General features: G+C 41.8%; 1 pseudogene; it reads left to right on the top strand.

The window, feature by feature from the left end:
• Window positions 1-714: 714 nt before the first annotated feature.
• On the top strand, window positions 715-3,459 carry LOC122893020 (annotated as a pseudogene).
• The last annotated feature ends 9,256 nt before the right edge of the window (window positions 3,460-12,715 follow it).

Raw genomic sequence — 12,715 nt, 5'->3', positions numbered from 1 at the left:
TGTCTACTGGCTCAGAGGATGGATTCTAGTATGCTGGTGAGAGATGAATAATCTCAAATGTTAGAGTTTCTTACTGGGTAAGTCAAGTTCATTATGGCCTCAGGTTTTAGGACTATGGTAATAACCTAATGAAGGTGGGAAGAAAAAGGCATGAATGTCTGTCTTGTACCAATACAAAATGATTTCCTTGGTTTTAAGCAGTTCCCATTGTCTCATTTAGTCGACAGCATCCATGCCATGTGAAATCAGCCTCTCTAAATTTTTTCTTGGCACTGAATGGAACTTGTCATCTCTGGTTAGAGAGACATCAACCGCCCCTGAAACAGACCAGACAGGGTATATATACCTAAGACAAGAGCGAAGCGGAGGGAACTCAAAGCAGACATACACAAACAGTAGGAACTCTGTCAATGTGAGGAACATGCTTTTGAAATTATCAGACATTTCTCTCCTTAGCTGGTTCTCAAACATCTGCAAAAATCTTCAAAGGAAAAGAAAAGAAACAATGATTTTCAAATTTAGTCACCCTCTCAGCCAAAATAGATGATTCTATGTGCAGCCTGCCGGCCAGTGGATTTTTTGACTAACCATCACCATGAACATTCCAACAGGGGCATTGTCTTCCAATAGTGTCCCTAGCAGGGAGCCACTGGGCTGACTCTCAGCCTTCTGGTCCTATGGTTCAGAGGATGCTCAGGGGGCCACAAAATTGAGATGAGCCCCACAAAGCAGGGTGGAAAAATTCCCAATGCTGGGCCACAGGACAAAGTTAGTTCTCTGGAAAGAGGAGAAGGGATGAAGTTTGGGAGGATAATTACTAGCTCTCTAGAAAATACTCAGTGAATTTAGTGCACCCAGATTACCCTGCAAATCTCCTTCCAGGAATAGTCCAGAGAGCAGAGTGATGTAGTGGGAACATGATCCTTTGCAAAGACCCATGTCCATACCCTGGCTCTGGCTCTGGCTCTGCCCCTACTGACTGGGGGACCTGAGGGTTCTTAGGAGCCTATTAAAAAGAATTTCCTGTTGGCTCCTTCCTAGGAAGGCAGCATAACAAACATAGTGAGAAGGGCTTGGCTTTGGAATCATACAGAACTGAGTTCGAATGTGAGTCTGTTTTTGACTGGACTGTGTGATACCACTTTTGCATAAGATTTTTAGCTGGACACATAGCCACCAAGGGAATGCTACATTTCCAATTCCTTATGGCCAACTAAGTTCTGGGGTTGTGAGTGGGAGTGAGTGTGTAGCTTCCTCATTTGCTCTGAAAGTGTTAAGAAGTGTGTCCTGCCCTTCTCCCTTTTCCTATTGTCTAGAAAATAAACTTGGTGGGGGAGTCATCTTGGATCAAGCAAATGCCCTGGGTGACTGAGAGAAGCAAACACAATTCATTTCTGAAACAATGCAATGTCTATCCAGGCTTCACTGAATGCCACAGATAAAGTTCCAAGACACATACTCACAGTAAAAGGCAAGACACAGACTGAGAAAAAGATACTTGCAAATCACATATCTGACAAAGGACTTTGTCTTCGTTTGGGCTCCTATAACAAAGTACCATCAATTGGGTAGTTTACAAACAACTAAAATTTATTCTCAAAGTTTTGGAAACTGGAAGTCTGAGATAGGAGATACAGCATGAGTAGGTTCTGGTGACAGCTGGTTTCTTGTATCCTCATATGGTGGAGAGTGGGCTAGAAAGCAATCTGGGGTCTCTTTATATAGGGACCCTAATCCCATTTATGAGGACTCAACCCTCATGGGTAGATGACTTCTTCATGTCCTTATGACTTCCCAAGCATCCCATTTCCTAATATCATCACATTGCGGATTAGGATTTCAACATGGGAATTTTCAATCCATAACAGACTTGTATCTGGAATACACAAAGAACTCTTTCAAGTCTATGATAAGATAAACAACCCAATTAAAAAGTGGGCAAATGATTTGAATAGACACTTTACCAAAGAAGATAACCAAATAGCAAATGAGCACATGAAAAGATGCTCAAAATCATTAGGGAAATGCAAATCAAAACCACAATGAGCTACTATTTCACACCTATCACAATGGCTACCATCAAAGACAGACAATAACAAATGCTAGCAACCATGTGGGGAAGTCAAAATCCTCAAATATTACTACTGGTGGGAAGCTACTTTGGAAAGCAATCTGGCAGTTTCTTCAAAACTTAAATTTACCATATGACCCAGCATTTCCACTCACAAAGAAATGAAAACATATGTTGACACAAAGACTTGAATAATGGGGACGCCTGGGTGGCTCAGTTCGTTAAGCAGCTGCCTTCGGCTCAGGTCATGATCCCAGCGTCCTGGGATCGAGTCCCACATCGGGCTCCTTGCTCGGCAGGGAGCCTGCTTCTCCCTCTGCCTCTGCCTGCCTCTCTGTCTGCCTGTGCTCGCTCTCTCTCCCTCTCTCTCTGACAAATAAATAAATAAAATCTTTAAAAAAAAAAAAAAAAAGACTTGAATAATGTTCATGGCATCATCAATCATAATAGCCCAAAGTGGAAACAACCAATTAGTGAGTGGATAAATCAAATGAACTATATTCATACAATGGAATACAACCACATATCATATAACTCCATTTATGTGAAATGTCCATAAAAGGCAAATTGTTAGAGACAAGTAAACTAGTGGTTGCCTGGGCCTGAGAGTGGGGTAAATGAGCATTAAAGGTCTTATGGGGATAATGTAAAAATCCTAATACTCAATTATGGTAATGCATGATAATGTATGCATATACAATTGGTATATTGAATATACATATATTGTATATACAGTTGTGTATATTGTATATACCAGTTGTGTATACCACAACTTGGTAAACTCACTGAATTGCATGCCTGACATGGGTGAATTTTATGTATATGAACTGTATCTCAATAAAGTTACAAGACACAGGCTCACAGCCACGGCCACGCCACCCTCACTCATTAATGCCAGTGCCGTCTCTAGCTCACAGAGCTCCAGCCAAAAGGAGGTGGTGGGGGCGGGGACGGGTAAGTAAGGAGGTCTCCGTACCAAGCCTGGTGCAAGGCAGACTGCCCACAAATCCGCCCGTGGTAAAGCACCCAGGAAGCCACTGGCTACAAAAGCTGCTCTTGAGAATGCGCCCTCTACTGGACAGGTGAAGAAGCCCCATCATTACAGGCCTGGTACGGGGGCACTCTGTGAAATTAGACATTATCAGAAGTCCACTGAACTTCTGATCTGCAAACTTCCCTTCCAGCGGCCGGTGTGAGAAACCACTCAGGACTTCAAAACAGATATGCACTTCTAGAATATAGCTATGGGTGCTTTGCAGAAGGCAAGTGAGGCCTATCTGGTGAACCTTTCCGAAGACACCAACTGGCGTGTTATCCATGCCAAACGTGTCACAATTATGCCAAAAGACATCCAGCTAGCACGCTGCATACGTGGAGAATGTGCTTAAGAATCCACTATGATGGAAAATATTTCATTCTGTATATAAAGAAAGAAAAAAATTTGCTTCTTTCCTGTTATTTGTAGTTCTGAATGTTAGATATTTTTTTTCCATGGGGTCAAAAGGTACTGAAGTATATGATTGCAAGTGGAAAACCAGGGGGGCAGACATTAGGTATTGGCAGCTTTCCCATTTTCATTTCTGTGTGAATTTTTAATATAAATATGGCAGCATAAAGCATTCATGCAAGTCAAAATGTTTCAGTGAACATGTTTCAGCAGTCTGGCTTTATAATAATTATAAATAAACCTGCTACATTTTTCTGGACAATGCCAGCACTTGGATTTTTTTTTTTAAACAAGTAAATTTATTGACGGCAACTACATGGGTGTTTGTAGCATTTTTATCATACAGCAGATTCCATCACCCTACACTTTTCCGACATGCAAACACATGTTTCTAATGTTGTCTGTCTTCTGTCAGTTTGCTATTAAAATACATTACACTACAAAAATAAAAATGAAAAGACATAGACTTTTATGCATTGGCCTTTCTTTTAAGAACTAGAGCAAAAGTAAACTAAAAATGTTTTCAGATACATAAAAGTCAAGGCAGGTTATCTGCAAGAGTTTTTTTTTAATAAAAGGAGATTTTAGAGCATATACATAAGCAAGAAGAAAAAAATATGTGAGAAGGAAGGTTGGGGATGCTAAAAAAAATGATGAACAAATAAACAAACTAGAAGAGAAAGAAATTTATTAACCTGATCCAAGGCAACTGTTAAAGCTTATCGTAAACAGTGTATTTATGTCAGATGTTTTCTCTTTACAAACAAATTCAAGCAAGGAGGTGTGCCGTCACTATTTCTCTTAATGGTGTTTGGGCCATTTGTGAAACAAGAAGAAATCAAAGGAATAAGGATTGGAAATAAAACCATTCTTTTTTTTTTAAGATTTTATTTATTTATTAGACAAAGATCAAAAGTAGGCAGAGAGGCAGGCAGAGAGAGAGGAGGAAGCAGGCTCACTGCTGAGCAGAGAGCCTGATTGGGCTCCATCCCAGGACCCTGAGATCATGACCTGAGCCAAAGGCAGAGGCTTTAACCCACTGAGCCACCCAGGAGCCCTGGAAATAAAACCATTCTTATTTGCAGACTGCATGGTTATCTTCTCAGAAAACCCCAAAATTTTTAAGAATTATCTTAAGATATTTATCTTAAGATAAGAATTTATCTTAAGAATTTATAAATAAATTATTAAGATAGGAGATTTTAGCAATATTGATAAAAATTCAACACACAAAATTTAATTATATATCCACTATGCCACCAACAATCAGTTTGAATATATAATTGAAATGATAGGCTTTATAAGAGAAACAAAATATGCAAAGTACTTTTACTTAAGAATAAATCTAACCAAATACATTCAGGCTTTTTATGGAGAAAATTGCAATAATTTCCTAAAAGACATTAAACAAAACTTAGATAAATTAAGAGATAAATCATGTTCTTGGATAGGGAGATTCACTATTGTAAACATGTCAGTTCTCCACAACGCAGTTCAAGTCTGTTCCAAAAAAATCCTAACAAGATCATCCATAAAACTTGAAAAACAAATTCCAAATTTATACTGAAGAGGAAAATGTCAAAGTGTAGCTACAACACTCCTGAGAAGAACAAAGTATTGGGAATTATACTGCCACATAGCAAGATATTAATATAAAGTGATTAAGACAGTGTGCAGGAGCAGGGATAAATGGACCAATGGAGAAGGAGAGATAAGAAACAGACCTAAACATATGTGGAAACTTGATTTAGTACAAAGCAGACATTGCTTAACCATGAGGGAAAGGATAGACTATTTAATAAATGATGCTAGAACAACTGATTGTCCATGAGGAGGAGGGGCAGACAGAATCCCTATCTCACACTATGTCCAAAAGCAATTCCATTTTGGACTCCATGTGGATTAAGCACTGAACAATGAAAGACAAATTTATACATGGGGTCAAATTGAATAAACACACACACACACACACACAAGTGTGTATATATAAAATTTGGGGAAGACTAAAATAAGGTCTGTAGTGTGGTGCACAGTATTTCCTAGTGTCAGTTTCTAGGTTTTTATGTCATGCTATAGTTAGATAAGATACCACCACTGGGGAAGGCTGAGGGAAGTGTCCACGGAAGAACTCCATGCATTATGTTTGCAACTTCCTGCATCTATAATTATTTTAAAATTATTATAAAATGTTTAGAAGACAATATGAAATGTTTATGACCTTGATGTGGGAAAGAGTTTCTTTAACCAAGATTGAAGATGCAGAAACCATAAATATAGGTTAATAAACACAATGACATTGTAGAGTTAGGAATTTCTTCATGAAACCACACCAAAAATAAAACTTAAGGGAAGACATGTGCCCCATATGTAATCACCATTAAACAACTAGTATCCAGGATATAAAAATAATTATGAATCATTAAGAAAAAGAAAAACAACTCAATAGGAAAATGGGCAAATAGATAATAGACATTATTGGCGAAGAAATTCAAACAGTCCAAAAGCATATGAAAAACATCTCTTGGTTTCTGTAGTAATCAGGGATGAGTTACATAAAATCCCAATGAAATAGCATTTCATAGTGGAAAAAATAGAGCAAAAACTTAAAAAAAAAAAAAAAGTATCAAGCACCGGTAAGGATATATACAGTTACAGAAAGTCACATACACTGAGGATGGAAGCACGTGGAACAGTGCTTGGCAACCGCCATTAAAGCTGAGTGCACACACAGCACACGACCCCAGTGTACAGGTAAGAGTAGGGAACAATACAGATGCTCATCAGGGTTGAAGAGATAACACTGTCATATATTAATATGATGGAATATGAACGGCTACTAAAGTGAGCAAACAGTAAGCCTGGAAAACCAGATGAATGGATTTCACAAAGAGTAGTTTGAATGGAAGGAGCCAGATGCTAAGGAATGCGTTGAGAAGAACTCCATCCCCAGGACACGCCAAATTAGCTACATTCGTCAGGGATGCAGACACAGGGGGTAAAACAAAAAGAGAAGTAAGAAAGTGATTACTTCAAAAGGCAGGAGAGTGGGTCCTGAGGGAGGGGAGTGGGCAAGTGATCTGCTTTTGATCTGGGAGAAGCAGACAGAGGGCATCTGGGGTGTTAGCAAACATTCTCAATCTAGACCTGGTCATGGTTTTATCAGTGTCCACTTTGTAACTATTTGTTGGTTTGTGTGGTAGATGGACTTTTGTGTATGAATATTACCTGAAGAGGAAAAAAGGTAGAACATACACCGTTTTACATTTCTGCCATCACAGGGTTAATCACCAGGTCATGTGAAGATGCAAGTTATGCGAGAGCGGGAGCCAGGTCGAATGTGCCCTTCCAGCCTGGCGAGCACTTAGTAGGTGCTCAACAATTGCTCCATGAGTAACTAGCAACCTGCTACCATTTAAAACGAAGCCTGGGCCTATGAAATTGCATCTGCTTTTACAGCCTAGCTTAACCTCTTCTGCAGGAGTGACAGAGCAAGACTCAACCGGCAGCCTTACTTCCTGTGGACTTCATGACTAGCAGAAAGCAGGAGGCCGAGAGAGGCCATGGGCCCATCCAGCTGACTCCGCGAGGGCTCCTCTAACACCTACATTCTGCTAGACAACTCAGAGTCGAAAAGGACAACTCAGCTGGATGGCAGCCTACAACTGAGCAACTCTGCTGTTTATAGCCTTCAGCATCCATCAGTGTGGGATGGTCTTTGGCAGGAGGTGTCGGTGAAATGTTCCCGCATGGAGCCAGCTCCTGTCTAGAGAGGTCCCTCTAGAAACTTCAAACTTCAGACTTCTGGCACAGTTTATGGTTCCCTACCTATGACCCAACATCACGCTGCTGAGCCCAGTCTGCCTGGTAAATGACAGCAGCTCACCTCTCCTACATGGGCTCCAGGGAACAGAGGGATAAAAAGAAGAGGTCAGGAGTTCACATGGTCATTTTTTACACAGGCAAATCATGGCCTCGCAGTTCAGGCAGAAAGTCTGCGTTTCTGTCTTCCTGGCAGAAAGTCTGCATTTCTGCCTTCCTGCCTCCATAGGCTTGGAATCTGGTCATTGGTTAATCTGGAGTCATGTTAACCCAGCCATGGTTGAGTCATGAATGACCAAGGAGGCTGGGTTTCACATATGAAATGGTCTGTGCTGAGTCAGGTGTGCTCACGTGTCTATTCACTGAATAAGCACACACTGAGTGCCAAATGTGGGCAGGCATGGTGCTAGGGGGCACAGTCCGTGTCCAGCAGGGGAAACTCAGGTTACCATCTTAGACTAGGCTGATGTTGGTATTCTCAAGAAGAAGCAGATAAGGTAGAATTGATTCACTGTCTCAAAGTATCAGTCCTTGAGGGGTCTCCTTGAGTTTGGAAAGATGGAGTTTTAGGACCAAGGAGAGGAAGCACCTGACCCTATCACTGGATTTCTCATGGCAAGTACTAGAAAAGGTGGGAAAACGTAAATGTTTGCAACATAAAGTCTTGGATGACTGGACTAAAAAGAGAGACACCGATATTTGGGGAAAGACCCCAAACTTTTAACATCACGCAGGGAAGAGCAATTATTCTTTTTGAAGAGAGGTATCTTGGTTCTGTGTTAGAAACAGCGTGCCTGGCTGTAAAAATAACAGCCCTGTCCCTCTTCATGGCCCCACAGCATTTACGGAGCACGCCTTAATGCCCAGACTGCACTTGGGTAACAGGAGACAGGTTGAGCCACTCATCACTGAAAAACAATGGGCTCCATGCTCTGATAGGACTGCAGGAGACAGTGGGCCTTTTTTTCTCAGAGTTCATCTGGGCACATTTTTTACCTTGATCACTCCTGCCAAAGAAAGCAAAACATCCAGTGATCATGCAAGAAGCATGTCTGTTAATTCGTAAGTGTTGACACTGGGAGGTGACAGGCAAGTACGGAGCTGTTTATAAGAAGAGTATGCATTTCTGATCATTTAGGTAGTTAAACTTCTTGAATTTAAGCTAAGAATTTCCACTTTGTGTAATGTTTTTTGAACAGGACATGAAAGTGTTTGTGTGAAATACAGTTATTTGTGATGATATATTTACTTAATTAAAGAATTTTATGCCTTTGGAACTCTTGTTTAATTATGGATTTGAATGTTTTAAGAAGTATAAAAAATAAACTATGGCAGGACCTTCGAGAAATTGTGGAAGAAATATTAATCAAACATTAAAGGAGAGAGAAGTTAGATAGATTTGAAACTCTGCAGTGAGGAACCTTCTTCATTTATTCTGAAGAAAGAGAATAACCATTAGAACTGAGAAAACAGAAATCCTTTGGGAGGGACCGAAAAAGGAAATACCAGATGCAGAATGTAGAACAAGCGGTAACCAGCGGAACACGGTAACAGGGGATTTTCATACTATGACAGTGCGTCCTATGTGGGGCAGTGTGTGGGGAATGCCTGCTGAAGATCTTGGCTGTGAGCCACGTGGATTCAGAAGCCAGGTGGGCCTTTTTTGAGTCATCATGGCGCCACTGTGATGTCTGGTTTAGAGAAGGGCAGTCCTGGAGAAGACTGCAATTATCTGGGAAGATGGGATGAATCTGTGCCAAAGTAGGGGTGCCTGGATGAAGGGAAGAGCCAGTCTATGAAGCAAGGCAGGGACAGAGTTGACAGACCTTGGTGGCATTTGGGTGATGGAGAAGGAGAGCCGGATCCGATGACGATTCTGGTGAGGGGGAGCCCAGAGTGCAGAGGTCACAGCCTCAGGGGTAGGCCTCAGATGAGTTTGGCACATGGGCATGTTGGGGTCTTTGTGGAACTGTCAGAGGGATCACCCATTGGGAAAGCTTAGGAGTGGGAAGGAGAATTTGAGAGGGCAGAGGGAGAGGAAGACCTCATGACCTCTCTGCATTACTGACCTTTCTACGTCCCTTCCACATCATCCTGGGGTGGAGTATGGACTCCTGGTTCTGATGGGGAGATTAGCTCCTGGAGCTCCTTCCCTTGCTGCATACACAGGCCAGGCCAGCAGTGATTCTTGGCTTATAGGGTGGATAGACTAGACTAGACTAGAATAGAATAGAATGAGCCCTCTGCTCTACCCAGCTTCTTTTAACAATTCAGCTCAAAAGAAATAGCCCCCATCATGGGAAGCTGTAGTTCCCAATGCCTCAAAGTAGTCAACTTGGGTTTTTTTTTACCCCCAATAATAGACCTCCCCTGAAATGGGGTCTTGTGACTCTCTCATGTTCAAACAAAAATGAATGTCAAAAGACATTTTGGCACTGTGTCTGCTGTGTAGCCTCAGAACTCATGACCAAATTCCTCATGGGAACAGAGCCAGGGTAATGCTCAGGAACTAGTTCACAAAGAACAGAGTTTCTTGGAAGAGCACATTCTCGAATGCTCGGCCTACACCTGGATGCACGGGTTTGCTCTGAGAAGCTGGACAAATGTTTGCAAGTGCCTGACCTGTGTCAGGTGCCGTGCTATGCCCCAGGGGATGGGAAGTGGCCTGGCGCCATTCTTTCTGTCTGCTCCAAGCAGAGGTGAGGCAGAGATTTCTTGGGACCTGTAGGGGCAAGGGAAGCCAGTCTCCGGTAAGTCTTGAGGAGGCAGTGAGGGAGGCAAATCCATGACAGAAAAGCAAAGCAGTAAAAGAAGACCATAGGAAAGAAATTTGGTTGTTAGCCTTCCCTAAAACCCTCAATTTTCGTACCTTAAAATAGGAACGTCTCCAGGAAGATTATTTTTATATTAATAAAAGGTGAATCGGAGGCTTCATTTCTATTTGGGCTACGTTACATATTGCAGTTAAGGAGAAAAGTCAAAGTTTATCAGGAAACTTTTCACACTGAACTAAAGGTTTTGTTTCTTTCAATTTGCTCTAAATTAGGGGTATAATCTCACCTAAAATTTCTATTTTTATATAATAAAGTCAAAATTTATTTTAATTGTTTATTCACTGCTAGTCTGACATTTTAAAATGATCTTTCTAAAAAACATAACTGAGGACAATCTATGAATTATTTATCCAGGCCTAAGGGAAATCTATCTGTGAGATCTGAAGATTAGTTATAGGCATAAAATACTATTGACAGAGCTTATCTGAAAGATAGGTGATTTGGGTCTCCTGGGTGGCTCAGTGGGTTAAGCAACTGCCTTTAGTTCAGGTCATGATCCCAGGGTCCTGGGATTGAGCTCCACGTGGGGCTCGCTGCTCAGCAGGGAGCCTGCTTCTCCCTCTCCTTCTGCAACCTCTCCCTGGTCATGCTCTCTCTCTTCTCCCTCTCTCTCAAATAAATAAAATCTTTAAAAAAGAAGAAAATAGACAACTATGAATACATGTATGCATAGAAATGATCACTATCACAAAACTGTTTATTTATTTATCTGTCTATTTTAAAGATTTTACTCATGAGAGAGAGCAGCAGAGGGAGAAGCAGGTTCCCTGCTGAGCAGCGAGCCCAACACAGGACTCAATCCTGGGGATCTGGGATCATCACCTAAACTAAGGGCATTTGCTTAACTGACTGAACCACCCAGGAGCCCCACAATATTGTTTATAATAGTGAGAAACATGCTAAATGTACAATGATAGAGAATTACATAAATTATTATGAGTATGACTACACAAAGTAGTCCTGTATTGCCATTAAAAATGATTACGCAAAGTAGATTTCTGGAGGTCTGGAGGTGACATCGGATATACAAATCTTACCACTTGCCCTTCTTTTCTGAGGATACTGGCTAATGAAAAATCAGCAGGCAAAGAGGAATCAAAATCCTAGCTTTATTATTGACCAGGCAAGCCCCAGTGACCCCCAGTGTGGGGTCGTCTTCAGCTGGCGGGAAGAGTGAGACCTGGAGCTGAAGCCAAGGTAGAGCCTCCTTCTTCCCCTGGATAGAGACCTACAGACCTGACTGTGGGGAGAGCTGGATCCACAGAACCTACTCTGAGTCCAGTTCCCCAGAAAGAGGAGGAAGAGAGAGACTGGTCTGTCTCATTTGCCTGACTGCAAGGGAAGGAAGAGGATAAGAGAAGCAGGTGCCGGGGGCCTTGCCTGGGGGAGTTCACCACTGGAAACAGGAAGCGAAGGAGAGGTCAAGGGAGCCCACCTCCTAAGAGCTGAACTTTTAACACTTTAAACCCTGTGCACCAGCAAAAATGTGGCCCAATGTCGGGCCTCACCATAAGAGCCTCCGACTCTTGGTTTGGCTCAGGTCATGACCTCAGGGTCATGAGATCAAGCCCCGCAGGGAGGCCTGCATCAGGCTGCACTCAGCACAAAGTCTGTTTGTCCCTTTCCTTCCTGCTCTGTCCCTGCCTGGCTCGCCCCCCACGCATGCACACAGTCTCTCTTGCTCCCAAATAAATAAATCTTAGGGGGGCAAAAAAAGCGCTGTTTCTGCCCAGCAAGTAGGTGACTGTAGAGAAAGAAAGACAGAAGGCTGAGGTCCCTCCAACATTCTCCGAGGGAGAGGAGATGCTCCATTTTCTAACTGTTGTGGTAGGAATGTGAAAAGAACAACCGTGTCCCCTCTTCTCCAATATATATATTAACATGATTATTATACTATTTATATTCACAAAGATAAACTATAACACTTGAAACATATTTGTTCTTTATATTTTCTTTTTCTTTTCTTTTCTTTTTTTTTTTTTTTTGCCATCAGCATTCGTGACTTGTGCTCTTAAAAAAGTACAAATAAAAAATACTAACATGAGGGGCAGCTGGGGGAAGTGTGCACCAGAATTCTTTATAATTACAACTCTTCTGTACTTCTAAATCCTTTCACAATGAAAGTTTAAAATATACTAGCCTTGCAAACACTATCAGATTATGAGGAAAACATTGGAAGTCATAAACGTCTTCAGTTAAATTGGCTTTCCAGGTGCTTTCTGTCCTAGCCACATGGAGTAGCAGGGATTGAATGTGCCCCCCAACTTGGAATAAATAAAAAACAGAATAAAATGTTTAAATAATGGTTTTTAAGACATTGGACAACAGGCAATGAAGGTCAGTGACCTCTGGGGGCTAGGAAACTATTGTAGAGGTGAGCTCTGTGGTTGCCCCCCAGCTTGCTGCATGGAGTTTCTAGGGGCGCAGGGAGACAGGACCCAGGTGGAGCCCTAGTAGTCTCTCTGAATTGAAAAGAGGGATTGGGAGTTCAGGGAGGCCAAGGTGACTAGACTTTCCAGGGTAGAGTATAAGATAGGAGAAAGC

Source organism: Neovison vison, chromosome 13 (genome assembly GCF_020171115.1).
Source record: "Neovison vison isolate M4711 chromosome 13, ASM_NN_V1, whole genome shotgun sequence".
In the NCBI taxonomy this organism is placed as follows: domain Eukaryota; kingdom Metazoa; phylum Chordata; class Mammalia; order Carnivora; family Mustelidae; genus Neogale; species Neogale vison.
Note: the sequence above shows the minus strand (reverse complement) of the source record. Positions and strands in the feature narration are given on the sequence as shown.